The sequence below is a fragment of the Pteropus medius genome, unplaced genomic scaffold (assembly GCF_902729225.1).
Source record: "Pteropus medius unplaced genomic scaffold, Ma_sr-lr_union100, whole genome shotgun sequence".
NCBI lineage: Eukaryota > Metazoa > Chordata > Mammalia > Chiroptera > Pteropodidae > Pteropus > Pteropus medius.
The window spans coordinates 5903538-5929707 of record NW_024356249.1 but is presented as its reverse complement, the minus strand read 5'-3'; the positions used below and the strand labels follow the sequence as shown (position 1 = coordinate 5929707).

General features: G+C 38.5%; 1 protein-coding gene and 1 long non-coding RNA gene across 5 annotated transcripts in view; one reads left to right on the top strand and one right to left on the bottom strand.

Moving 5' to 3' along the window:
• Window positions 1-24515, bottom strand: part of LOC120601004 (uncharacterized) — a 38151-nt gene extending 13636 nt beyond the window's left edge. The window contains exons 1-2 of one of the 4 annotated variants that reach the window (XR_005652337.1): window positions 24295-24515; window positions 6851-6981 (exon numbers count right to left, since the gene is read on the bottom strand). This is a non-coding gene — a long non-coding RNA (uncharacterized LOC120601004). Of the gene's footprint in view, window positions 1-5621; window positions 5712-6850; window positions 6982-24294 lie in introns of those variants that run through there. The other 3 variants (XR_005652340.1, XR_005652338.1, XR_005652339.1) reach the window with 3 other exon arrangements.
• Window positions 24516-24682: 167 nt separating this feature from the next.
• Window positions 24683-26170, top strand: part of BPGM (bisphosphoglycerate mutase) — a 32626-nt gene continuing 31138 nt past the window's right edge. The window contains exon 1 of the mRNA XM_039860612.1: window positions 24683-24819. The gene's annotated coding sequence lies outside the window, so the exon portion shown is untranslated. The remainder of the gene's footprint in view (window positions 24820-26170) is intronic.

The window sequence follows — 26170 nt, the reverse complement described above, 5'->3', positions numbered from 1 at the left end:
TGTAAGAGCATTCCGTTTCCCCACATCTTCACCAACACTTATTATTTTACATTTAAATTACAGCCGTCCTAGTAGGGGTGAAGTGGTATTTCGTTGTGGTTTTGATTTGTATTTCCTGACTAGTGATGTTGAACATCTTCTCATGTGCCGGTTGTCTTCCTTTCGTATATCTTCTTTGGAGAAATGTCTATTTGAGTCCTTTGCCTATTTTTAAATTGGGCAGTCTTTTTGTTGTTGAGTTATGAAAGTTCTTTATATATTCTGCATACTAGAACCTTGTTATTTGTGTGATTAGCAAATAACTTCTCCCATTCCGTGGGCTGTCTTTCCATTTTCTTGATAATATCCTTTGATACACAAAAGTTTTAAGATTTGATGAGGTCCAATTTATCTATTTTTTTCTTTTATTGCTTATGCTTTTGTTATCATATCTGAAAATCCGTAGCCAACATAAGGTCATGAAGGTTTATGTTTTCTTCTCAAAATTTTATGAATTTAACTCATATTTAGGTTACTGATCCATTTTGAGTTAATTATTTAATCTCCTCTCTTTTTTTATTGGTCAGTATAGCTAAAGGTTTGTTCATCTTTTCAAAGAACCAACTTTTGGTTTCTTTGGCTCTCTCTATTGTTTTTATATTCTCTATTTCATTTATTTTTGCTCTAATCTTTATTAGCTCCTTCCTTTTGCTAGCTTTGGATTTAGTTTACTCTTCTTTTTCTAATTCTAAGGTATAAAGTTAGGTTATTGATTTGAGGCCTTTCTTTTTTAATGTTTACTGTTATAAATTTCCCTCTGAACACTGCTTTCACTACATCCTATAGGTTTTGGTATTGTGTTTTAATTTTCATTCATCTCAAAGTATTTTCTAATTTCATTGCAATTTCTTATTTGATTAATTGTTTAAGAGTGTGTTGCTTAACTTCCTAAAATTTGTGATTACACGCCACTTTAAAAACATCCTTCAATGTTAAATTTGGAAGTCTATAATATGAGGAATCCATATGCTATCCTATTTCGAGATCTTACTTGAATCCTTACTAAATCTTAATTTTTTGTATTTGAGTTATCACGCCATTTAGCAAAATTGTTTTTGGATTCTGATTTTTATCATCTAATAACTTGGCCTATCTGATGTTCTTTATCATATGAATGATAAAAATATAAAACATAGTTGGCTAAGGATACACCTGTCTTCATAATTAGGTTAACAGTAGCAGTTCACTGCATGCATTTTTCTACCTTAAGAAAAAATAAAGGGTTAGGATTGAAGAGTCCAGCCTGCTTTCTTTGAATTATAAACCCATAATACAATTTAATTTAATATACAATAATCTTGCTGTGATGGTTAATTTTATGTGTCAACTTGGCTGGGCCATAGTGCCAAGATATCTGGTCAAATATTATTTTATGTGTCTATGAAGGTGATTTTTACATAAGATTAAGATTTAAATTGGTGGACTCTGAGTTAAGCATATTACCCTCTATAATGTGTGTGGACCTCATCCAATCAGATAAAGGCCTTACAGGAAAAGATTGACCTCCCTCTAGCAAGAAGGAATTCTGACAGCAGACTGCTTTTGGACTCAAACTACAACTCTTCCCTGAGTCTCTACCTGCTGGCCCACTCCATCAGATTTTGGATTTGCCATGCCTCCATAATCACGTGAGCCCATTCCTTAAAATAAATCTCTTTATATACACATACATCCTGTTGTTTCTGTTTCTCTGGAGAAGTGACTAATGCACTCGCTATGTACATTTTATTTTCTGAAACCAAAATATTTCCCTTTAGCCCTGTGATTTGTACTTTGTTTGCAGAGTAAGCAAGATTTTGCTATATATCCAGAATTTAATTGCTACTATTGAGTTCCATCAGTCATTCATTTATTCATTCACTTGAAAAACATTTATTGAACATCTACAGTGTACCAGGCAATGAGCATAGGCAATAAATAAGAAAATATATAGCATATCATATGGTGATAAGTGTTATGGAGAACATAAAAGGCAGGATGAAGGAGGTATTTATCATGAAATATATAGGGTAGTATGTTAGGTACCTTCCATCTGCTTCTCCAGATCTGTTCCCCACCTTTCTTTACTCCATTATCTACCCTAGAAGGTTGACATGTTTGGATTACACAACAGACTTTTCTCCCCTCTGGCTTCCAGTTGGGTTTGGCCAGTGCGACCATTGGCAAGAAATCACAAAGAAAGAGAAGAGTAGATTTTGGGTATTTATTCTACTGGACCTTTCTCTTCTGTATTGCAATGGTTTGGTTATGTCGTTCTACTGAAGGTTTGGCTAGTTGGATGGCCATATCCCTATGCCTTTTCTCTCTTAGGTTTCCAACAGCTGCCCTTGCCTAATGGTTTTAAATCTTGGACTATTTTGCCCCAGAGCACATGTGGCAACGTGTTGAGACAATTTTGGTTTTATCAGCTGGGGAGAATATTCTGACATCTAGTGGGTAAACAATAGGGATGTTACTAAATATCCTAAAATGATCAGGACAGTCCCCCCCACCCCCAAAGAATTATTTGACCCAAATATCAATAGGGCGGAGGTTGAGAAGCTCTGCCTTACACCCTCTAGCCTGAGGGTTGGTAAGTGATGGCTCCCAACTGTTACTGGCCCGGAGTTACTACACTATCTCTTGTTGCTTTCCCCAAATAAAACCAACACCTATGTAAATAGTCCTTTTATCAGACTCTCCTCAAATTACAAACTACAAGTTTCCTTCTGATACAAGTTGTCAGTTAGGATCCAGTAAATAAAACAGAACTAGGTCTCAGTATTTAAAAGAGAGAAATTTAATGGAAAGAATTGGTTATATGGGTATTCGGAGACCTGAGTCCAAATAAATAACAATAAAGAACCCAGAAATCAGCAATAGCTGGAACCCACTACCAGGATAGGACAAAGGAAATATATCATATCATCAAATCTCAGAGGCTGGAGTTACTTGGAAGAAGCTAGAAGCTAGTTCAAAGGGAACTAGAACTGTAGGAGAGATTTTCTGCTACCTGGAGATCTAGCTTGAGAAAGGGGAAAATAGCCTTCCTGCCTTTTCCCTCCTTCCACTCTCCAGTCTCATGTTGGCATTCCTATGGATTGAACCCAACTGAAAGTGAGCTGACATAGAAGTCTGAGAAGAAAGTATTTTCTCCAGCCTGCAGGAGAAAACAGGTAAGGTAGTAATCTGAGAACATACAGGCTCATATCCAACCAAGAAGGCTTTTTTAAATAAGGTAACATTTCAGTAGAGACTTGAAAAAAGTGAATAAGCAAAGCAGTTAATTAGAATAGGAATGTTCCAGGTTGCTGGAAAGAGTGCAAAGGCCCTAGGAAGTGGCACGCTTGGTGTGTTATGGGTGCATGGACCAATGATCCTACAACAGAGAGAATGAATAGGAGAGTGGTAGTGGATGAGATCAGAAGGGAAGACTGGCAGTAGGGCATATGAGGCTTTATATGCCATACTATGGGCTTTGGAAGTGCTCTGAGATGAAGTCATTGGCAAGTTTTAAGCAACAGAGGGACATGATCTCACTATGGTTTTAAAAGCTCCTTGCGGCTGCTATGAGGGAAATAGACTTTAATAGGGCAAGAGACAAAGAGAGAGAACAGTTTGGAAATTATCTTAATAATCAAGGCAACGTAGCTTGGGCGAGGGCCCAAGAGGTAGGTGAGAAGAGGCAGGATTTTTGACGTACATTGAAGATAGAGCCAACATATCTTGTTGTTGGGTTATGAGTAGGTAGGAAAGAAAGAGAGGAGCCAAAAAACGGCTTCAACTTGAGAAGTGAAAAGTTTAGAGAGAAACTGGGGGCTCGCTTGTGGACACATTAAGTCTGAAATGGATAGTAAGATAACCATGCAGAGCTGTGGTGGAGGGTCATTAGATATATGATTTGGGAAATATCTGGGCTGGAGATATAAATATGGGATTCATTGGCATATAAATAGTATTTGTCTTAGTTTGGGTTCCCTTAGGAGCAGACCCTGACAAGAATTTGAGTGCAAGCAGTTGATTGGGAGGAAGGTCCAAGAATTACTAGTAGCGAAGCAACACAGGAAAAGGAAGGAAGTCACTAAAAGTATATTATGAAGTAAGTTATCCCTGTTGGCAACTGACATGTAGTCCTACTGTGGAATTCTGGGAGAGAGTGTAGAATAGGCCTCAAGGGTATTCCAAATGAGGGACCAGAAAGCTAGGTTAATTATCTATCTAACTGCCATCCATCTTTGATTGAAGGCTACTCTGGGAGCATTAACTCTCCAGCATTTTCAGTTTTTCCAAAAGAGAGTCCAGTGCTCTTTGGGCCAATAAAAGACCCCGGGGCAGAGAGTCATAATCAAGGGAAGTGAGCAGCCTCTGTGTGTAGAGGTGAGTCATGAAGGGATTTGGTGGGGCACCCACAGGATGAGATGATCCAGCATCAGCTGAAGAGTGAGTGAGGTTAGAAAGAGAAGGTGTCCCTATCATATTCCAACATTTAGAGGTCAAGGAAATGAGAAGGAACAACAAAAGAGACTCAGGAGAGGCCAATGAAACAGAGAGATTGGAGACCTTGAAGCCAAGTTAAGAAAGTGCTCCTAGCAGGAGAAAGAGATTAACTGTGTCAAATGCTGCAGAAAGAGTAAGGTGAGGATCAAGAATTGATCATGGGATTTCTTAGCAAACTGGGGGCCCTTGGTGACCTTGACAGGATCGATTTTGGTTCAGGATAGGAAATGAGTTCAAAAGAGTAGGGAAACCAGAGGTAGTTTGTATAGACAACTTTTTCAGTTATGTTGCAGAGATATTGAAAGGCAGCTAGAGGGAGATGTAAGGGTCAAAAGAGAGATGTGTGTGTACATGATTAAGATGGGAAATGTTGCAATATGTTTGTATGTTGATGGGACTGACTCAGTCAAGAGGGAAAAACTGATGATACAGATAAAAGAGGGACAATTACAGAAGTGATATCCTTAGTAAATGATTGGGCATGGGATCTTGAGCACAACTGGAAGGGGCTCCCTGAGGGCACAGACATTCACTGAGAGCAACAGAGACAAGGTGAAGAGGGTATATGGCCACAGATGTAGATAGGTGGTGGGCTGTGTGGAAATTCTTTTCTAAATTGCACTATTTTTTGCAGAAGCAAGAAATTCGGCTGATATTTGAGGACCGGGAAGGAGGAGCTGTTGGAGGATTGAAGACAGAGAAGAAGGCGTGAAATAATCATTCAGGATTGGGCATAGATGAGAGAAGTGGAGAAAGATAGTCGAGTAGCACCAAGGGTCCACTTCAGCTTAGAGATCATCCATTTAAAGCGAGAGCAGTCAGCATGGTTGAGTCCTTCTCCAGCCATGTGTAGCTGCTTGAGTACAGGCCTGGAGTAGGGGAGAGTAGATTTAACTAAGGTCGGGTATGTTTTATTTACAGTTCCCAACATGTAATTTTGCTTCAGGAATACTTCATATAGTAATTAAATAAGAAATAAAAATTTCTTGTGAAAGGCACCTGAATTCCAAGAGTCTTGAGAATATGTTATAAGCAAAAGAGATAAAAGTAAAGCAGACGTTGCTTTACTCAATCCATTTTGAAAGTGTTGCTCTGCAAAAACTTACTTGGGAGTTAGCAGGCATCAATAGGATAACCCCTTTACCCTCAATAAATGTTGTGAGCTGGTTTTCCTCTCGGAGCTTCTTGACTCTGGTGGACCCCGCAGCCACTGATTAGCTAAGGAATCTGAACCCAACATGCCATTTAACTGTTAGGATTATAAACAACCTGTTCTACTTGACAAGAGGCTGAGTCCGTTAAAACCACAGGGACTGTAAAAAGCAAAAAAGGTGTGTTTGAGGTAGCTCCGTCTTTCTCTAGTAAAATTGTCTTACACTAGACATTAAGTGAGCAGGTAGAGCTCACTTCCTTTGATGAGCCTCTGGTCAAAGATTCTCGTAACGAAACTCTTAGAGACCTGAAGCTGGATAATTTGGACCTTTATTTTACCCTTGGTCGATGGGAGTTAAGAGTTAAGATACGGTGTCTTTCTGTCCCAGTTTCTGGACAAGGCCAAACAGCCCATTTACAAGTGCTCAGAAGACACCCACAGCACTAAGACACCAGATGTGGGCAATGAAAGGAGAGGGTGAATACGTTCCTCAAAACGATATGTCTAAATTCTAACTCCTGGAATCTGTGAATGTGACATAATTTGAAAACAGGAACTTTGAAGATGGAATTAAGTTAAGGATCTTTGGGGATGAGATTATTTTGGGTTTAGGGTGGACCCCAAATCGAATGACTGGTATCCTTAAGAAAGAGGGGACAGGAGATTTGAAACACATCGGACACAGAGAAGAAAGCAGTGTGAGGCAGATATTGGAGTGCTTGGTGTACAAGAGTCAAGGATGGCTGGCAACCGCTGGCAGCTGGGAGAGAGGCAGGGGACAGATTCTCAGAGTCTCCAGAAGGAACCAATCCTGCCTACACCTCGATTTCAGACGTCTGGATTGTGAGAGAATAACTTTTTGTTTGAAGCCACCTAGTTTGTGATAATTTGTTAGATAGCCCTAGGAAACTGATGCAGGGAATGAATTCATATTTTAGTAAAGTGAAAAGTACACGGTCAGGAAAACGACGTGAAGAATTTTTGGGACAAGGGAAGGAGGCTGGGACCACTGGTAGCTCCTACAACCTCGGGTATTTCCCTTAAGCTCCCTCTAGGAGAATATGGGTCCTCTCTCAGAAACCATGTTTCCCGATAGTCTGGAAAACCTGCAGTTATTTTGAGTCCATTGTCCCATTTCTATGAAAGTATTTGCAAATATTTTGCTCACCAGGAAGTCCTAACCTTATGATTTAATCAGCTTGGTTTTGCGATCCTGAAATTTCTGCTTGCAGCAGGTCTGAGCTGAGAAGTCAGTACTTAAGGAGGTCAGCCTTCCAGACACCTACCTCTCCCTGGATTCCTGATTGTCTCACCTGGAATGAAAAAAATAACAGCCAGCACTGCACTTTGATGTTTCGGTGCATTAATTCATTCTGTTCTCTTCCTTAAGTGCTCTTACTCCACCGAGGGAGCCCTGCTTGTTCTTCGAGATTTGCCCAAATACCTTTTGCTCTGTGGAAGCCTCCCGGAAACCACAGAATCAATGATGTTTTCTTCTACATTCCCACAGAGCTTGTGCACCTGTTAAACGACTTATAACATTTTATTATAGCTTATTTTTACTGTATCTATGTTACCCAAAACACTCCAGAGGAAGTGTTGTTCACGTCTGAATCATCAGTACTGAGTCTAGAAGCTAACTCAATAAATGCTTTTTATATAAATTAAGGAAAGCACTATCTTAGAAAATCTACCGTAACAAAAGTTTCTCAAGAACACACAACTGCTATTATTTAACTTCATCTATTTTGGGTTTCAAGCCATTAAAATTTGGCAAAGAAACAAAATAACATAAAATTAGTGTGTCCTGTGTGAGCAGAGTTCAGTGCAAAATTACGGTGTTAGATAATTGTTTGCTGCTTTGCATTAGGATCAGAAAACCGCTTTCCTGGAGATGAAAAGGGCAATGTCACCCCCAGGACTGCAAGGTTCTTCCACACATGGGAAGTAGGTTCCTCCTATTTTGATTAGAGCTGAGAAAAGGCTTCCCAGAATTAATCACTGAAGAAGCACACTGAGCCATATTTCCTCCATCTGGTGGTCATTGCAGAAAGCTGAAGTGTTTACAGCAGATGCTATTCAATGTGACGTGATTATTCCATGGTCTATCCAAATGCCTCCTTTTATTATGTTTTGTTTGGAGTTATACCTAGAGTTTTAGGTATCTGAAAAAATTCAGAATGAATCCTCAATTGTAGAAGAAAAAAAGACTTGATAGAAAAGATGAAAATGTCCAAGTGAACACAAGCTAAAGGCAAATATAAGAAGAGAGTTTGGGTAGGTAAGTACGTATGTTCCCATGGGAACATAGAGCTGCTGCCAACAAAAACCATGGGAAAAGCTACAGATTCTTTCTATGATTCAGGCTAAAATTGAATTTGTAAAGGAGTCAAAATACACATGAATCATCTTCTCTTTCATCCATCACGATCATTATTATTTCCAAGTCAAAAGCTGGCCAAGAGTCACAACGAAAATGAGCCTGTTGTGACAACTAAAGATGTTCGCCCTAAATAATCTCCCCACTAAGAAATCCTAACAGCTTCTAACATCCACCACAGAACATCTAATTTCCTTCACCTCTTAAGACCCTCATAATCTGACACAACAATCTATTCCACCTAACCTGTGACCACGTCCTCATTTTGGTCAAGGTGGTCTTCTCACTACCTCCTATCCATTCATGTTCTTCATAATTCCAAAACTTTACTCACACTCTTTGTCTGTCCTCCTGTGCATTTTCTTTCTTCACTATCCATTTAAACTAATTTATTCTTAAAATCCAGTCCCAGGAGGGATTGACCAATGATAGCTGTAGTGTTGCTGATAAGGCCATTGACAGAATCACAGTGAATACAGAATGAGTGGGAGGGAATAAATACCCTCAGGTCTCTCTCCTCCTATGTTCTGATCTCCTGCTGGTACATCACACCGGCCAGAGGGCGACATAGTCAATAGATGTCAGCCTCCCAGGACAAAGAACATAGCAGAGAAGAGTGAAAGGATCTGGGGAGAACCAATGAATAACCAGAATAGATGTTTATTAACATTTGCCCCAGTTTCTTCAGGAAAGAAAACATGGGAGGGGGGAGCTGCCATGTTTACAAGGATATTGGTTACAGAAAGTGTACAAGGTCTTTCATTTTTAATTGATTAACAAAAAGATGGAAAATTAGAGAATCTGTGACTTGGACCAGTAGGTATTTTTGCATTGCATATGCTGACCTCAAGGATTTCTCTAAAAGCATCATGAGAAAAATCCGTGGAACTAGAAGGTTTGTTTACTCAAACCGCAGAATATACTGAATTCAAATTGAACATAAAATTATAATAATGTTCAGTCCTTACCAAGTAACAATTACATTGTTTTATTTTATTTTAAAAAAGTGAAATTAACATTAAATTATCTGGAAGATAATATTTACAGGAAGGTTATAGAACTAAGCCTAGGATTTAAGAAGAAATATTTTACTGGACAGAGAAGGAAAATATATCTTGGTTCCCGAAGACCTCTAGCAACTTGAGGTAGGGGACTCTGACAAAATTGAACTCTGACATTGTTTCAATTTTGTAATACTCCTCTGATTCTTGACCTAGAAAAATATTATGTGGAGCTATTTAACCCATGATATGCCTATAAACCCAATTTACCGGAATATCTTAATTGCTGTTGTGTTAATGTTTTTAGAAGAGAGTGTGCAGGGCAAAGAATGCTGGACTCCTGTGTCCACACATACAAACGTGCCTATATACACACCAGCATTAGCCATTCAACAAAATTACTCTTGCTTTCCACTACTGTTTCCCAGAAAGGGCCAAGGTAAACGAGTAAAACCAAAACATAAATATGTTGAGGATGTCTTTTATTATAACCAGAAGCATCTTAATATGCTGGGAAACAATATTATACATTATACCAATTTGCTTTGAAAAATCAAGTAGCTGGCTAATCGTCTGAACTCAGATATGTGAGAAATACTTCCTTGGTTTGGAGATTATTCCTTAAACTAGATCTTCCCTTGAGAAGAATTCTCTAACAATGTTTCACGGATAATACCAGGTAAACTCAAAGGAAGCAAATTCTAGGTCTTTAGGAATGCTATGTGTGAAGTGAAGCATTTAGAGTATGGGAAGATTTAGTAACAATATATTCATCCTATTTTATTGGCAAGTTTGCTTGACATTAAACTAGCCTAGATTGGGTTTCTCCAGAACAGAGCCCGAGACTAGGATTGAGGCTAGGAATTTATTTGGAATGCGATATCAGAAAGTATTGCTAGGAGTTAGGGCAGTGGCCCAGGGAAGGGAAAGAAGCCAGCAGAGGATGCAGTCATGAGTATGCTATTGTTGGGGGGAACTGGGGCTCATGTCTACCATGCGACTCTGGGAGATGGTGCGAAGCATACCCAAGAGTTGTCCCACCCAAAGGATGAGAAAGATGGAGAATTTAGTCACTAACTCCCATCTGTCATTAGTTTGAGGGCTGTTCCTAGGGACGGTAACTCCCTGGCACTTCCAGTCTGCCTAGCACCCAGCATCTCCTGTGGTGAAAGGCAAAAGGATGCAGGCATTGGCAATAGAAAGCTGTCCACATGTAGAGGAAAGTTGAGTGCCAAGGGGATGGGAACAGTGCACCAAAAGCAAGGCATAACTGATTATAAACATTCTATTAAAGCGTCCTCTTAATGGGAGGAAACCAAGAGGCCAGCAACTGAGGGTGGCAAAATATGGAAAAGCATAAACTGCAGTCCTTCTGATAGCAGTCCTATTTCTTCCCACACAGGATCCTTGTATGCTTCTCAACCTCCAGACAGTCACCGAAGGACAGGCTCAGGGAGACCTGAGAAAAATTTCTCCTTATCTTTTCAGAAGACGTTGGGATGGGTCAGGAGAGGAGTTTACAAAGCACAGCCAGCAAGAGAATGCAATGTGTTTCTAATCAATGGGAACTCAGTGTCTATTTTCTGAGGAAATAATTTCTTTTTCATGCTGTAAATGTTCATCATTTTGTTTCTCTGCAGGCTTGAAAGCCACAGTATCATCCCTTCAAAGGGAAATACTGAAGCCGAGGTGCTTACTGTGCTTGAATAAAACTTCCACATTTTATGGTATGGCCCTATCTCTGCTTAAGTCCCAGCCTTACAAGCTTTTTGTACATCTTAACATCAAACTGGACGAGTAGCTAAGACCTGGGTTGTTTGTATTTCCTAAGTTGAGAAATGGAGGTGGGTAGGAAAGGAGAGTTTCTCATGCCCTAAGATTCCAGGGTGCTATGAAAAGACGATGGTTGATGTTGATTCTAGAAAACTGGTTCTCATGTAGCTTTTAATTTGCTTTCCTTATCCCCTAACTTTACTGAAGGAAGGATTCCTTTCAATAAAGTGAGAAGGACAAGATTAGAAGTAGTTAACTAGGTGAGGGTGGTAGTAAGTGTTCCGGGCAAGGGAACCTCATTCGAAAAAGACATTAGGCCAAAGTAGTAAGTTCAAGAAAACATGCTCAACATCATTAGTCATTAGGGAATGCAAATTAATACTAAATTAAGATACTACTTCACACCCACTAGAATGGCAACAATTTAAGACTGACAGTACCAAGTATTGATGAGAATGGAGAACAATTAGAACTCATATATAGTGCTGGAGAGGTAAATGATATAATCACTTTGGCAGAGTGTCGTAGTTTCTAATAAAACTAAGCATATACTTACATTATGATTCATCAATTGCAATCCTAGGTTATTAGCCAAGATATGAGAAAATATATGTTCACAAAAGGTCTTGTATAAGAATGTTCATAGCGGCTTTATTCATAATAGCCCCAAACTAAAAATGACCCAAATGTCCATCAACAAGAAGATGGGGAAACAAGTTTTGGTTTATTACCACTCAGCAATACAAAGGATGAATTAATGTACTGATACATGCAATAACATGACTGAATATCACAAACATAACGTTGGGAAAAGAAGTAGACATAATAAAAGGGTATATAAAAATCAAATGTTTCCACTTATATGAAGTTCTAGAATAGGCAAAACTAATCTTAAGTGAAAAAAATCAGTGGTTGCTTTTGGGGGGTTGAGGGGTCACCCGGGAAAAGAAGAGAACCCCTTCTCATAAAATGGAAATCTGGTGAGGTGTATCTAGTTGTCAAAATTGTTCAATTATGACTTGTGCATTTCAATGTATTTAAATTTTACCTTAAAAACGGTAAAAATAATGATATTCAAATGGAGGGGCTGGGAAGTGGGTTGAAACAAGAGTTGTAGGATATTAATAGTTGAAGTTGAGTGAAAATTGGGCTTCATTATACTACTGTTTATCTATGTTTGAAATTTTTCACACACACACACACACACACACACAGAGGTTTTAAAAAAGACAATAAGAAAAAATCTTTAAAAGGCTTTTATGGAACTAAACAAAGTTCAGTATGGCTGGGTGGAGAGTGTCTTTTCTACTCTTTCATTTCATAGGAATCTTCCCAGACAGGAGGAGACTGAAGACAACGAATCTCTTAGTCACACTCTAGAGCATGGTTACAATGACTAGCTAACACAAATGAGTAATTGTGGTGGGAAAACAGATGTGTATATCTCATGTGTAGACATAACTTACCAAATATTGGTCCTTGAGGAACCTAGCAGCAACTGGAACAGAGATTTAAACATGAGCCATTTAGCTACCATGGACTATGGACGAGTTTACTGGTACAGGCTCAGACCAGTATAATCCCCTTTCTTAACCTGGTAAAGTTCCTGAGGTTTCAGGAATTAAACTACATCACACTCAGTAAATAACTAATTAAAAAAAAAACAAAACCCCTATGTCTTATAAATTAAGAATTATATGTCTGAAAATACAGAAGAAATATGCTCGATAAATCACCTCTATTTTGAAACAGATTAATGCCGATGCTGTGGGTTTCACAGGAGTCTACATTACGTTTCCTACATCTTAATACAATGCCATGTGTATGTGTGTGAAATCAGGGGTCTTTGCTGTAGACTTGTTAGAATGAATTACGGATTTCTTTTTTAGGAAAATGTAAAGTTCCCTTTAATTTAACACATGAAGGAATTGAAACCAGAAGCAGTGAAGTCATTTGTCCAAAGAAAAAAGGGATAAGACCAACACTCAGGTCTTCTGATTTCTTCAAATTGGAATAGACTATTCTGCAATGTGCATGGCTATAAAACACTTTCCACTATCTGCATCCACAATGAATAACTCAAGAGAACTTTAACCTGGAAATTTACAGAACATTATACAAATAGAATTGTTCAAAAAGTTTCCAGTGCACTAGTAGAAATATTCTTTTGCTCCATGGATTTTACAATCCTGGAACACAGTGACATCTTCAAAAGTGTTTGGAAAATAGATATTACATATATATATAATGTATATTTATCTATTCTACTTTGGACTCTTATTTCCTCTATCTGTGGACTTATGTTCTTTCATCAGTTTTGGGAAGTTCTAACCCTTTAATTCTTCAAATATTGCCTTTTTGCTATTTTTCTCGAACTCCAATTAGTATGTTATACTTATATCCTCCATGTAGCTTAACTTGTTTCATATTTACCACCTTGTCTCTATGTATTACAGTTTGAGTATTTCCTTCAGATTTAATTCTCTCTTCATCTGCATATATTCTGCTGATTCATTCATCCACTAAGTTATTCATTTCAATAATTACATTTTATTTATAAATGTTCAAATTGGTTCTTTTTGAAATATGCTTGGTATTTTTTATTAGATTTATATTGATTCTTTTTCAGTTTTTATTCCATCCTTAATTTCTTAAAATGGTTGAACTACAATTATTTTACGTACTCTATCTGAAATTTTTCAATATCTAAATTCTCAAGAATTAAAATGTGATGTTATTATTTCCTCCTGACTTATATTTGTGGTATTTTTGTTAATTTCTTCTTATATTTGATGGTATTCCTTTGCAAATCAGAAGGCCTCAACTGGGGATTTGTATTTGTTTCTTCATGGATCCGGGGGTCGGGGGGACTATTGATTTGGGGACCCTGTAGTTCCCTTAAAAGATCCTGGCTTAATGGAAGTCTCACTCTCCATTTTGCAGAAAGCCTAAAGCTTAATCTTCTAATCCCAGTTTGACGTTCCCTCCCACCCCTGACCCCGCCAAGGTAATCCTAACCTTTACGTTTATTTAAGCAGTTCATTCCAGTTTCAGCTATCTTCATTTTTCCATTTTTAGGAAATGGGAATAGCCTTTATTTCTTGTATGTCAGCAATGTAATGACATTTTATTTAAAATTTATCCAGGTTCTATTCATATTGAAGTGAGAGAGTCATTCTATGTAGTCCACCATAATCCTAGCAGTGAAAAGCATAAGAAATATTTTAACCTATATCAGCTAAGATTATAACTTTGGAAGAAGAAAGAAGGAAAAAATAATTAATAAGCTATGTAGATGTGTTGAATAATGGGATTTGGTTTCTTGTACCATGATTGTACCATGCTCCTTTCTCTGAGGGCTAGAAACAGGAATAGCAGAATAGACATGGTGCTAAAATGGCTTCAATCAAGTTCACCTTAAATAGTGAAAAAGAAAAATACTGTCATACCTAACCACTTAAAATAACTCATGTTTTCATGAAATGATATGCTACTTGAGAATAGGACTAGATTTCTTCCATATGCTCAGGGTCCCAACATAGAATAAGTAAGCACTTATATAATCCCTGAGGTCCAAAACTGCTATGGTGAAAAGCTCTTTAAAGGGCATGTAGTGTAATATTTAAAATATAGAGACAAATAACTGGGATTACAGTTTTAAGCAATTTATCCTGAGGTCACACAGCTAGTGTAATAGATTGTGGAAGCAGACCCAAAGTCTCCTGACTCCAGGCCACGCTTGCATATTACCCCACACTACGCCACTAAAGTGAGTCGTTATGAATTGTTCAAGCACGTGGCAAGGCATTGCATACCAAAAAGGGGGAAAGAATGCTCTCTTTGAACTCATTGTTTTTCTTCTTTCCCTTTTATAGAACTGATGACTTCACACATAACCTTGTTTTCTGAAAGAAGCACATATTTTCTATGAATGAAATCCTCTATTGTGTATTTTTAGAAAATAATTTGCAGTATAAGGACACTTTTTGGTTTTTTTTTTGTTTGTTTTTTTGTTGTTTTTTTTTTGGTAATATTTCAACTCCTCATCTCAGGCTCTAATTAGAGACCAAGAAAAAGCTGATTTGTGTATCGGAATCAAAGTGTCTCCTACATATATAAATAGCAAATGTTATAAAAGAAGTTAAGAGGGAAAGAAAGATATATGTGAGGTGGGTTAGGCTGGGATTTGAAATTCTAAAAGATAGATAGATCTGCTTAGCTGATGTGGGGGAGGTTTTAAAGGGGTGAAGACTCAGTGTGCTCTGACTTTGTCTACTTTTCTACCTCCCTTCATTTACTGCAACTCCGAGATCTAATAGTCTCATCTGTAAAATGGGGATAGTATGACATATCTCTCAGGACTGCTAGGAGAATTAAAGGAATGAAAATGAAAAAGGTAGCACAGAGCCTGACACCTTGTAAGGCACAGCAGCCCTTACCTTATAAAATTATGATTATATTTGCTGAAACTGAGGCCCGACTGCCAACCCCTTCACATGTGCTTTCTCCTCTGGCCACCAGAGAGCACAGCAACACTGCCCTTCCCAAGCGAGAACTGCCCTGAGTCCCACAGCCTGAGACCTCAGAAATGCTCTGGTTGAGCCACTCTACTAAGAATTTCATCAGAAGAGCAAACCAACTTCTTGAAAAGCATAAGCAGAATATCTGCTTTCCTCCTTGTATGTTAGTTGAGCAAGAAGTGAGCAGGATGTAAATTAAATAGCACTCAGTGTGAAATTATACACAGATATAGAGATAATACTAGGTTTCTGGCATTAGGAAGTAAGGTAATTTGAGTATTAGCTTTCTTTTTCTTTTATATTTTAGAACACTTTATTATTCTTTTGAAGTACTATTCTATAGGTATAAACATTTCGTTTTATTGTCACCTTGTCCCTCCCCTTCCCTTCCCTTCCCTCCATCTTCTTCCCTTTTGCCACCTACTACAATGGCTATATAAGTCCTCAGATGGAGGACAAGCTGTGGCTGAACCTCATAGACAAGGAGAAAGCCTCTAGTGAGAGGGAATATTGGAGAAGTGGAGGCTCTCAACATCTGGCAACTCTCCTTAAAGACTCCTGAACCAGATTCAGATGAACACACAGCAGTAGAGAACAAAGAACACACTTCAGTTCCTACTTTCTAAGAGGAAAGAGGAAGAGTAAAAGGAATAAGGAGGAAGAGGAGTGGCAGCAGCAGTAGCCTAAATGTTCAAAAGAAAGGTCCAAGAAAAAGAAGAAATTAACAAAAGAATACAAAAATGACAATGCCTCTTAATTCTGAAATAAATGTTAATGGTGGAGATGCAAAAGAAAGCCAAAGAAAAGGAAAAAAAGGAAGAAATGTGAATTGAAGGAATAAAAGAAAAAAGTCTAAGAAGAGTAGAAAAGACAGTGACGGAGACAGTGACTCAAGCTCTAAAGATTCCCCACAGGTCTCTGGAGGACCCCTGGAAGGGTCAATCAAAGCCTGAAAATCCCTCAGGTTTACCTTAGGACCGTGGCCATGTTCTGTTACCTGGCCGAGGCGCAGTTGTGGCTAAATATGTAAATATTGGGAAACTTATCCCACAAAGATACATAAAGAAAATACATCATTTAAATGGTCAGGTTATACAATGAATTCTGTGGTCCAATGGAGGCCATGTGATTGTGAAAAGAGAACCAGATACACAGGGTTGAAGCAAAGACAGCCCTGAATCCTTTAAACAAGAATACGGACTAACGAGAAAGTATAAAACTCTCACTACAGAGAAGGATGACAAGGATTTTCTTATTGTTCAGCAGATATTTTACTTTATCAACAACAACAACAAAATGGGACACACACACACACAATCCGAAAAAGCCTTACAGCGCTATCATGATCTTTATTTAATTCTGTCAGTCTTTCCAAAAGAAGTTACTAATTGACATACTGTTAGCAGGCTCCTTGGGTCATTTTAGATGGAATGACCATGATAACTTTCTGTTTCGAATCTGAAATCATGAATGAAAACCTACGGTGTTAGTGGATGTGATACAGAGAAAGTGTCAGTAAGATAAGACAGCGCTCTTAGCTCTACATTTGCCCCCACTTCCACCAGCCAATGAGCCTGTGGGAAATTATCACTCCTTTATTGAAGGTGTTATGATTAGAAGCGAAAAAAAAAAAAAAAAAAAAACAACATACAGAAGATCACTGTTAACAAAAATGAAAATTTTGCTGAACAAAGTAAATCTAGAATTTAAAAATCGATTGACTTATATAATCTAGTATGTAGATCACCCTAGAAATTAATGTATTTTGATTCTAGTCTCTACCCCATCATCTCAAAAGACAAGCAAAAAAGTATCCTAACCCAAAGACTTGTCTACATGAAAAATTCTGAATATGGTAGAATGTTAAGATGGGATAAAGCTGCGCGGTGGATGTATATTGTTTATATATCATTCCCTACTCTTCTCTGTATGTTTGAAATAGTGTATAATTTTAAAATCCTTAAAAAAAATGAAAAAATGATTAAGTGAAGAAGGATAAGAAACGCAATGTGGCAGAAAGAACAGCACGTGCAAAAGCACAGAGAAATACCACTGGAAAGATAGGTAAGAGGAAGGTGCTTAGCCAGGAAGGGAAGAAGAGAAATGGGAGAGCAATCAGTCAAGTTCTAGTGAAAAAGTTAGAAGACATAGCAAACAGAGGTGTCCAGTGGACAGCAGGGGCAATTAAACACTCATTAAACATCCTAGGGAAAGGGAGGAAACTATTACTTGCTGAACATGATAACAGAGCAGGCATTTTACATACACTGCCTCATTTAATCCTCCCTTACAATCCTGAGCTATATATCATTATGCCTGTTTTACATATGAGGACCCTGAAGGTCAGAGAGGTTAACTAACTTGACCAAGACCACACAACTAGTAAATTGCAGAGCCAGGAATCTGTCCATATATGTCTGTTTCTAAAGCCGGTGTTCTCTTTTTAAAAAATCATTTTTTTAAGTATAATTTACATACCATAAATTTTACCCATTTTTAGCATACAATTTAATAGTGGTAGTGAGTTTCATACAATTGTTCAACTATCACCACAATCCAATGTTGGATTCTTATTGGAATTCTACTCATTTTTTTCTACCATCGCTCAGACTTCACTTCTTCCATTATGTATCTAAACTTCTCACATCCCTTCCAACTTCTTCTCACCCCCAAGCCCTGCCCCACACACTTAAGCACTCCTCTTCCACCAAAACAGCCCGTGAGTCCTCGATAATTTCACTTACACTTATATTTGTTGAACTGTTATTAATAGTTCACAAGTTGGTCTCTCTCCTACTGGCCCATGTTCCTTGAGGTCAAGGGCGATGTCATTTATCTATATCTCTTCCTCCTGGCACAGTTTATGGTAGTCACTAAAAGTATTGTTAATTTACTTCCTAACACAAGTTCTTAAATATTAGGAGATGTTCAATGAATAATTGGTTACGTTTTGGTTTGATTTGCTGGTTGAGATCAGAATCTGTACATTTCTGAAGGTTTTACTTGTTTTCTCATTTTTTCTTTTCCTTTTTTTGCTCTTATTCTTCCCCCATTTTTTTGAAAAGGTAGAGATGCAACAAAGCATAAGGAAATATATGAGTCTAGACTGAGAAGACTATAAATATATATATATATATTTGCTAAGTTTACCTTTTTGGGAGATATATTTTCACAATATTTGCTAAATGTTGGTCTGTTATTAACATTTTGCCTAATATAGTTGGGTTTGGAGCTGAGAAAACAGGTTCTTTCTTCTTGGTCTTAAAAATAATTTTCAACAGAAGAAAAGTTTTGGCAAGATATAAATGCCTGGCCTTTTCATACTTGCTTAAAGTTTCAAAGGTGAAGAAATGCAAGTCATTTGGCACTGCAGTTCTCTGCTTCAGCTGTCATTAAGAGAGCACAGGTCACAGCAACCTGAGTTTCAGGACATCTCTCACCAAGAATCACCAAGCATCTGAGACTTTGCCATTACTCACCTTATAAAACGTACTGGTCTACAGACCACCACATATGCAAGTAACCTTTCTTGCTAATTTTTACATCCTGTCGTCCCTATTTTTCTTATCTGACACTCCACAGAGAGATGATGTCAGAGACTAGTTAGGATACTCAACTGGCACAAAAAGACCAACATTCAGTTGCTGGTACCACCTGATGGTTACAAGGCTGGTGACAAAGTACTTAATGTCATTGATTATTCTTTAATTGAAAACTCACTAATAAATGAAGCCAGCGTAGCTATTTTCTAAATTTATTTAATAACGATTCTGGGAGAATTCAAGAGGGAAACAAAGAGCTTTGTCTCGCTCATGTTGGAGTCACAAATCTATAGGTAAAGCAGCATCTCTCTGGACCTAACATAGCACTTAGAAGTAGCTGTAACACAACAGCTTCCAAAGCCACCGAAGAGCATTCTGTTAAAAAATTCTGAAATATCAGGTAGCCTAGAAAACACTTATGGCACAAGGAAAAGATGTTTTACATAACGGCTTAGTTTAGATGCTTAAGATGATTTTATTTGTAAATAGATTGCCTTTTGTCTGCTGTTGTGATTTTTTTTATACTACTTTAGATTTAAATTTTTTCCCCTCTGTGTATTTTTTAAAGCCTTTAGGCTTCATGTTATCTCAACTCGCTAGCATCTGTGGCCTGGCACTTGTTTTGACTAAGCAATCACATGTCTTTCCCTACACAGTACAGCCTCTGAAACCTTATCTGCTAGGACCAGACTTTCCCTGCTCTAGGAGGGCCTCCCAGTTGCTTGCTGTACCTATTTTTCTCCAGAAAATCTATCACTGAGACTTCGTTATATCAAAATTTATTGAGGTCTTTCCGTGTGTCAACTTATTCAAATAATATAACTTTATAAGATAGGTATCATTACTATGTTCATTATACAATGAAGAAATGAGGCAAGGATGTTAGGCAAGTTGTCCAAGATCACATGGTTAGTAGAGAACAGAGCCAGATTTGAAACCCAGGCAGACTGGCTCCAAGGTTCACATTCTTGCCCATTATTGTGTTTTTTTTTTTAACCTCTGAATCACATTTTCACCCTGTTAGACAATTATTAGTCCTCTGTAGTACACTTGCATAGAAATTTAGCCTGGGAGTTAGGAAACTTGGATTCTTGTTCTGTGTTTTAACTTGGGAGGGAACAGAATTTGAGGTAGGGAAAATGCCTGTACAAAGGGAAGAAGATGGAAGGTCAATGTTAGGAGCGATGAAAAACCACTGCAGTGTTTTAAGCTAAGTGGAAGGTGGGGGTAGGGGGGGTGGGGTTAGCTGTGACAAAGTGCAAAGATATTCTACCAATATCACTCTGGTTACCCAAAAGAAAGCAAAAGTAGATTTAGAAAAATTTTTTAGGCATCTACTGAGAAAATCTAGGCAAGAGGTGACTGTAGCTTGGGCAAAGGAGTGTGTGTGTGTGTGTGTGTGTGTGTGCACGCACGCGTGCATGCTTGTGCTCACACGTGGGAGTGAGGGGGATGGAGAAAACATATTTTGAAACTTAAGTGAAATTGATTTTGATTATGTTGTGCAAAGAGATTTTACAAAACATTCCAGAAATTACATTTCCAAATAAGCATTACTGCCTTCAAAGTATCATATTGGGAGGTTATACACCATTTCCGTGATGCGTCACGGCTCTAAACAATTCTGAAAAGCCATCTTTAGAACTTCCTTCAGAACTAGATTATGAGCCAACCTAGAAAAATAGGCCAATTGCTACATATGTATATAGTCATACTTCGTAAGTCCCCAAAACAATGTGTAATGTTGTTAAATTGCTGCAGGGTTTATAAGGACTTCCTTTTATGACTTTGACCTTCCAATGTATACAGTGAGGTCACTTTTTTAAGAAAATTAGCAAATACAATGTGGGGGGAAAAAAGCTAAGTCACCTGATTCTTCATCGAAAAAGAGCGAGCCAATTCAGGAAACTCAAGGCAGAAGAAATTCTTAGACAGTCAGGGATTTTTTTTTTTTTTTTTAGAGAGCAGATAACAAATATATTTTAGAAGACTGACAAATTCCCCACAGACGGGAAAAAAAAGAATGACATTATATCAGTCAGTTTTAGGAACAGTGGGAAGCATAATGAGCAGAGTTCAAATTTCAGAACCAAGACCTGCAGTCCAACTCTAGTTCTCTAACTAGCTGTGCAGGCTTGGACCAGTTCTCTCTCTGACCCCTACCTTCCTCATCTGTAAAAGGGAGATACATATGCCAGGAGTTTTGTTAGGTTTTATTAATGGAGCCCCGATTCCAACCCCTCCACTAATTTTCTCTCACCTAACCACCTTTTCTTCAGGTTAAAGAACAGGAAACGCTGAGGGAAGCAGGAGTTAAAAAAGGGCATCCTTCAGGCTTTCAGGTGCTTTCAGGCTTACCTGGCTTCACCTTGCTTAGCTCTGTAATACCAGGGCACAGAAAAAAGAATTCCTGGCTACTTTATCAGCCTCAAGCAAAGAAGGGCTGGCCAGCCCACACTCAGTACCTGGGTTCAACAGACATTCCCAGAGAACCCTGTCATTTAAGGAAAGAGACAGCCCATTTAAATACCTGAATCTTTTCAAGATAATGAAAAAAACTCAACCCACAAGAGTAGGAGATTGTTTGAACTGTGAGACATAATACCAGAAGGCATGCTCACATGATGGAATTACGTATTGAAGACTATTAAATGACATAGGGAAATGTTCATTAAAAATTAAGTAAATATTCCTGCAAAAGAGAATATATATACTGTGGATTTCCGTCTTTTTAAAATAATTGATTTAAAGGGAAAAATAGTAGGAAATAAAAATTGTTAGTAAATTTTGAGTGGTAGGATTATAGACATTTTAAATTTTGTCTTTTCTAAACCTTATACAATAAGTGCAATATTTGTTAATCTCAAGTTATAATAACAAGATATGGCATCTGAAAAACAAGCTCCACGGGGCAGAAATTCTGACTACTTTGTTCACTTCCACAAAACGAAAAACAAAAAACAAGCATTTAAGGAAATGTGTTTTTTTCTCTAAGCAGTAGGGTAAAGAATCTGTAAAAGGGAAAAATGCCTCTTGATTTTCTGCAAGTTTCTTCCTTCTTTAACTTGGTTCCTCACTCCAAAGAGTAATTTATTTTTTCCCCCAGAATTAAGAGTGTGTGTGTGTGTGTGGGAGGGGGAATCAACTTGGCTCTTTTCCTGTCCCAGGATGCTCAATGTTAAGACTCTAAATAGGGAATTTCACATAATTCAGACTTCCTGATATCAGAGGCTCCTGGCCCTGCCACTGGGTCTGTCCTCTCTCTGGCCTTCACTTCCTGACAGTTGCCTCTCTGGGTAGCAGCGAAGTAACTGAGGAAATTCCTGTCCTATAACTTCTGTAGTCATCCAGGAAAAGAGAGGAAAGCACAAGGCCCAGACTTTCTTGAGTTCTTAAAGGAATACTTAAAAGTAGTTAAAACACTCTACATTTATCATTTCTGTAATTGTTAAGAAAAACTACCATTTACTGAATGCTTTCCATGAGCCATGTACACGCTGCATTATCTCATTTAATTTTCACATTGGCCACTTAGGTATTATTCTTATTTCACAGATAAAAACACAGGCTAAGGTCAAACACTGTATCTTCAGACACTGCAAATCTATTTCAAAATTGCCTCCATTACTCTTCACACTACTCTGTAAGGTGAGGATTCTATGTTTTAACATGTGAAATGAAAGGATAGATGGCTTTAAACTGAGTCTTCATGGCTGATCCATAAGAGCATTTCTGGTTTTTGGTTTCAATAAAGGGGCTCTGTCATTAGTAGGGCAACAGTGGAAGCCCAACATCGGCCTATTACACTAGATTATGAGTGGCAGATTTTAATCCGACCCTGAAGAAGGTAGGGTGTGGTGGGAGACTAGATACTAGCAGCAAACAACCAGATTGTGATGTATGTTGACAAGAGGACCAACCAAGTCTGGAGTTTGCTGGAAGGAGAGAGCCAATGGCACAATAGTCTAGTTCAGTGGAAGATGTTTTGATGCTTAGTGGACCAACTCAACTTTACCCGCAAAGGCTAGGGGCTCTGTGTAAATACCTATGAAATTATTTTGGCTAGGTATGTATGCTATCATGAAATAGCATTTTATTCAGATCCTGAATAAGAGAATCTTACTAATCCTTGAAATACCATATGTGTTAATATCGATTTTTCAATATATGCACATAAAAGAAAGACAAAGAGACAACGTGGCTATAATAAATTAATGTGTTTTTCACTTCTTGTTTGGATGGAAGTGGGACTACATCAAGAGTTGTTTGAAGTAAAATAGTGAACTGAGACACTTAGTTATTTTCTATACTGCTTGCTATATCAGATTCAAATCCTCACAACTGGTCTTAATGGAAGTTAAATTTAAACAGTAATCTTGACTTAAAAATTTTTTATTGCTTTTTTGGAGAAGTTGGGAAAAAGAAGCAAAATAAATAAATAAGAAAAAGCATTTTCCACTTGGACCCTTGTCCCAGCTCTGCCCCGCCACCCCCCCCAACCTGCTATGTAATTTTGAATAAATCTCTTAAATTTCAGATTCCTCACCTGCACAATGAGATCCTCAAAGGCAGGTGATTCTGATATTGTTAATTGACAAGCGAGCATTCCACGAGTATTCCTAACAATAGTAAAACTACATCCAATGAGCAAGTGCCCTAAGTGCAGATTAAGTATCCAGAAAGGTCAAAATGCTCTAAGACTCTGACACTTGTGAATGGCTGTCCCTCTAAGAAGGATAAATGAGATAATGAACTAACTACAAAAGTCTTAATGAATTCAATATACAGTGTCACAGACTTAAACACATGGAAAGATTATCTTTTCAAATTTATGTTTAAGTATTCTGAGGCCCTGCCCGGCAAGCACAAATCTACTGGACTAGCTATGGTGGATGAAATAGGAAATACTCCAAAGAGGATAGTGAACTCTAGGTAAGACAGCTTCTAGAAATCAAGAAGGGGAATTTCCCATGTGGTCAGGCAAACATACCATTCCTTATCTTTCTCATCAACTCAAAAAAAAAAACAAATTCTGACATTTATGCTTCAAAGCCTGTGTGGTGGTAGTTCAGGCCTGCTTAGAAGCTGATAGGGCCTTGCAGGCTTCGGGTATTTTTCATAAGTTTCTCTTGTTCAGTAATTGTGACTTCCAAATTTGTATTTCTCTTTCTCATTCCACTCCATCCTCTCCCTTCATCTGTTCTATAAGCTTTTAGTGCATTCCACTTACCACTTTTCTCTCCTAACCAAAAAAGTGTCATGAAATTGTTTAAGGGGAATCCCTACAAAAGTACTAAGAGAACGCGCGGATGAGTTGCTGATCATAAATCGAGCACTTTAAAGTCTTTAATCACGATTTAAAACAAAACCATGAGGAAAGCAGAAACTTTCTTCTGTGAGAATTGCCCACCTTCATCCCGGATTGAAGTTTTCCACGAGTGAAAGAAGGCATCACCTCATCACTTCCAAGATTTCGCCGACACTTCTACATCGGCAGGTATCTCCCTCATAACGCGAAACGCTTTTTAGCACCTCAGCCGCTTAAGGGGTCCCCAACTATGAAGTGTTTTCATTGTGAGGACTATAGGCTCGCTGCTTTATTTTCCTGCTTCCCCAGGCCTAAGCCCGCCCACAGGCGTCGAAGCCAGCTTCTTACTGGTCTGAACATGTGCTCGTCTCCAGAGAGAGCCAATCATAGCCTTATTCTTTACCCCAGGGATTTGGGAAACGGAAAAGACCTCGACCTGTTCCTGGGAGTAAGGCGGGGCTCTCAATGAGTGACAGATGGACTCTCCAATAGGCAGAGCGCTAGGACCTGCCCCTCTGGCGCCCGGGCTAGAAAAGAGAGTCGATGCCGGCGGCAGTGATGAGTCCTAGGCGGCGCTGCCTCCTCCACGGCGCAGAGGACCGGCTGCTGCTGGTGACCTCTTTGCAGGTGAGTGGTTTTGTTTTAGAGTATTGCTGTTGAGAACGTTTTCATTTTTAAGTGAGGTGGTATTTCATTTTGAGGTGCAGGAAGGCCAGTTCTTTATTCCCCCGGTTCACTCTTTGAATCTGGCGCTCGCTCGTCTGCCCCTCAAGTGCCAACCGTCACGTATCCCCTAGGTCTCTCTCTGCTGTCCCTTTCTCAGAATGAGCCTCTCTGGAGTCACAGATCAGTCAGCTGACAGGAGGACTCGCCATGGTAGTGCTGTCTTGACGGCAAGAAAAAAGAGGAGTTGAAGGGAGTGATGAACTCATCTCTCCTGGACGTCTCAGGAACACTGTGGCAGAGCCCCCTTCAATAGTAAGGCTCCTGGAAGGAAGCTCCATGCGTTTTCAGGGCCGTGCCACTCTGTTTAGGGAGATGGCAGACGTGGCCCCCGAAGTCTAAGTAGATAGAAAAAACGTGAATACCGCGAAAGTAGAAGGAGGTAAATATCTGCAGCGGTTTCATGTGGTGCTCAAATTTAGAGCTAAATCACAGGTTCTTGCAACCACTGAAAATAGAAACAGTAAATGTATTTCTTCTCCTTTCAAAGGTATGGGGGCTGTGTAACTAGAGAAGGGCAATAGAAATGCTTAATGGAAGTAAAGTTCACAGTTAAGTTTGGAAGAGTAATTAGTTGTTAGCTAACTTATTATAACTCCCATTGCTATACCGCCTCCCTTCCAAATTATGGAGGATTTATAGCTTGTTGAGTGGTACCAGAATGTTAACTGCCTGAATGCAGACTTTTGGGGGAAAAAAAATCAAATGCTGTCTTTCACCAGTAGCTGCTAAGGTTTTATAATAAAAGCAGAACACAGTCAATTTGTCTTTTATTTTAAAACAATCTGTCTCCCCTGAGGCCAGGGAGTAGGTTTTCTCCATCTTTGTTTTCTTGTAGCACCTCACACACCAAGATGCTCCTCAAATGGTGGTGGACTTAAGAGAATCATAACTCAAACAAATGGTGTAGTGGAAGAAGCTCTGAGTTGCAAGTCGACACCTAGATTTTAGTCTTCAAGTTGTTGCTATTTGTGTGATCTTAAACAAATCATTCCAAATCTCTCGCCCTTAATTTCCACATCTTTAAAAAGCAGATGTTGCATTAGATTATTTCTGAGGTCCACACCTGTGATAAAAGTCTGTTTTAAAATAACGATGATTAGACATTTTCCACCACGAGTACATCAACAAAATCTCATTGCAGTAAATTCTGTACGAATCTGTTAGCAAATAAGAAGTTCCTAGTTACAAGGAGAGTACCTGTTCTTTTGTGTCCACATTTAAACCAAACTAAATGAATCATGGTAGAAAATTT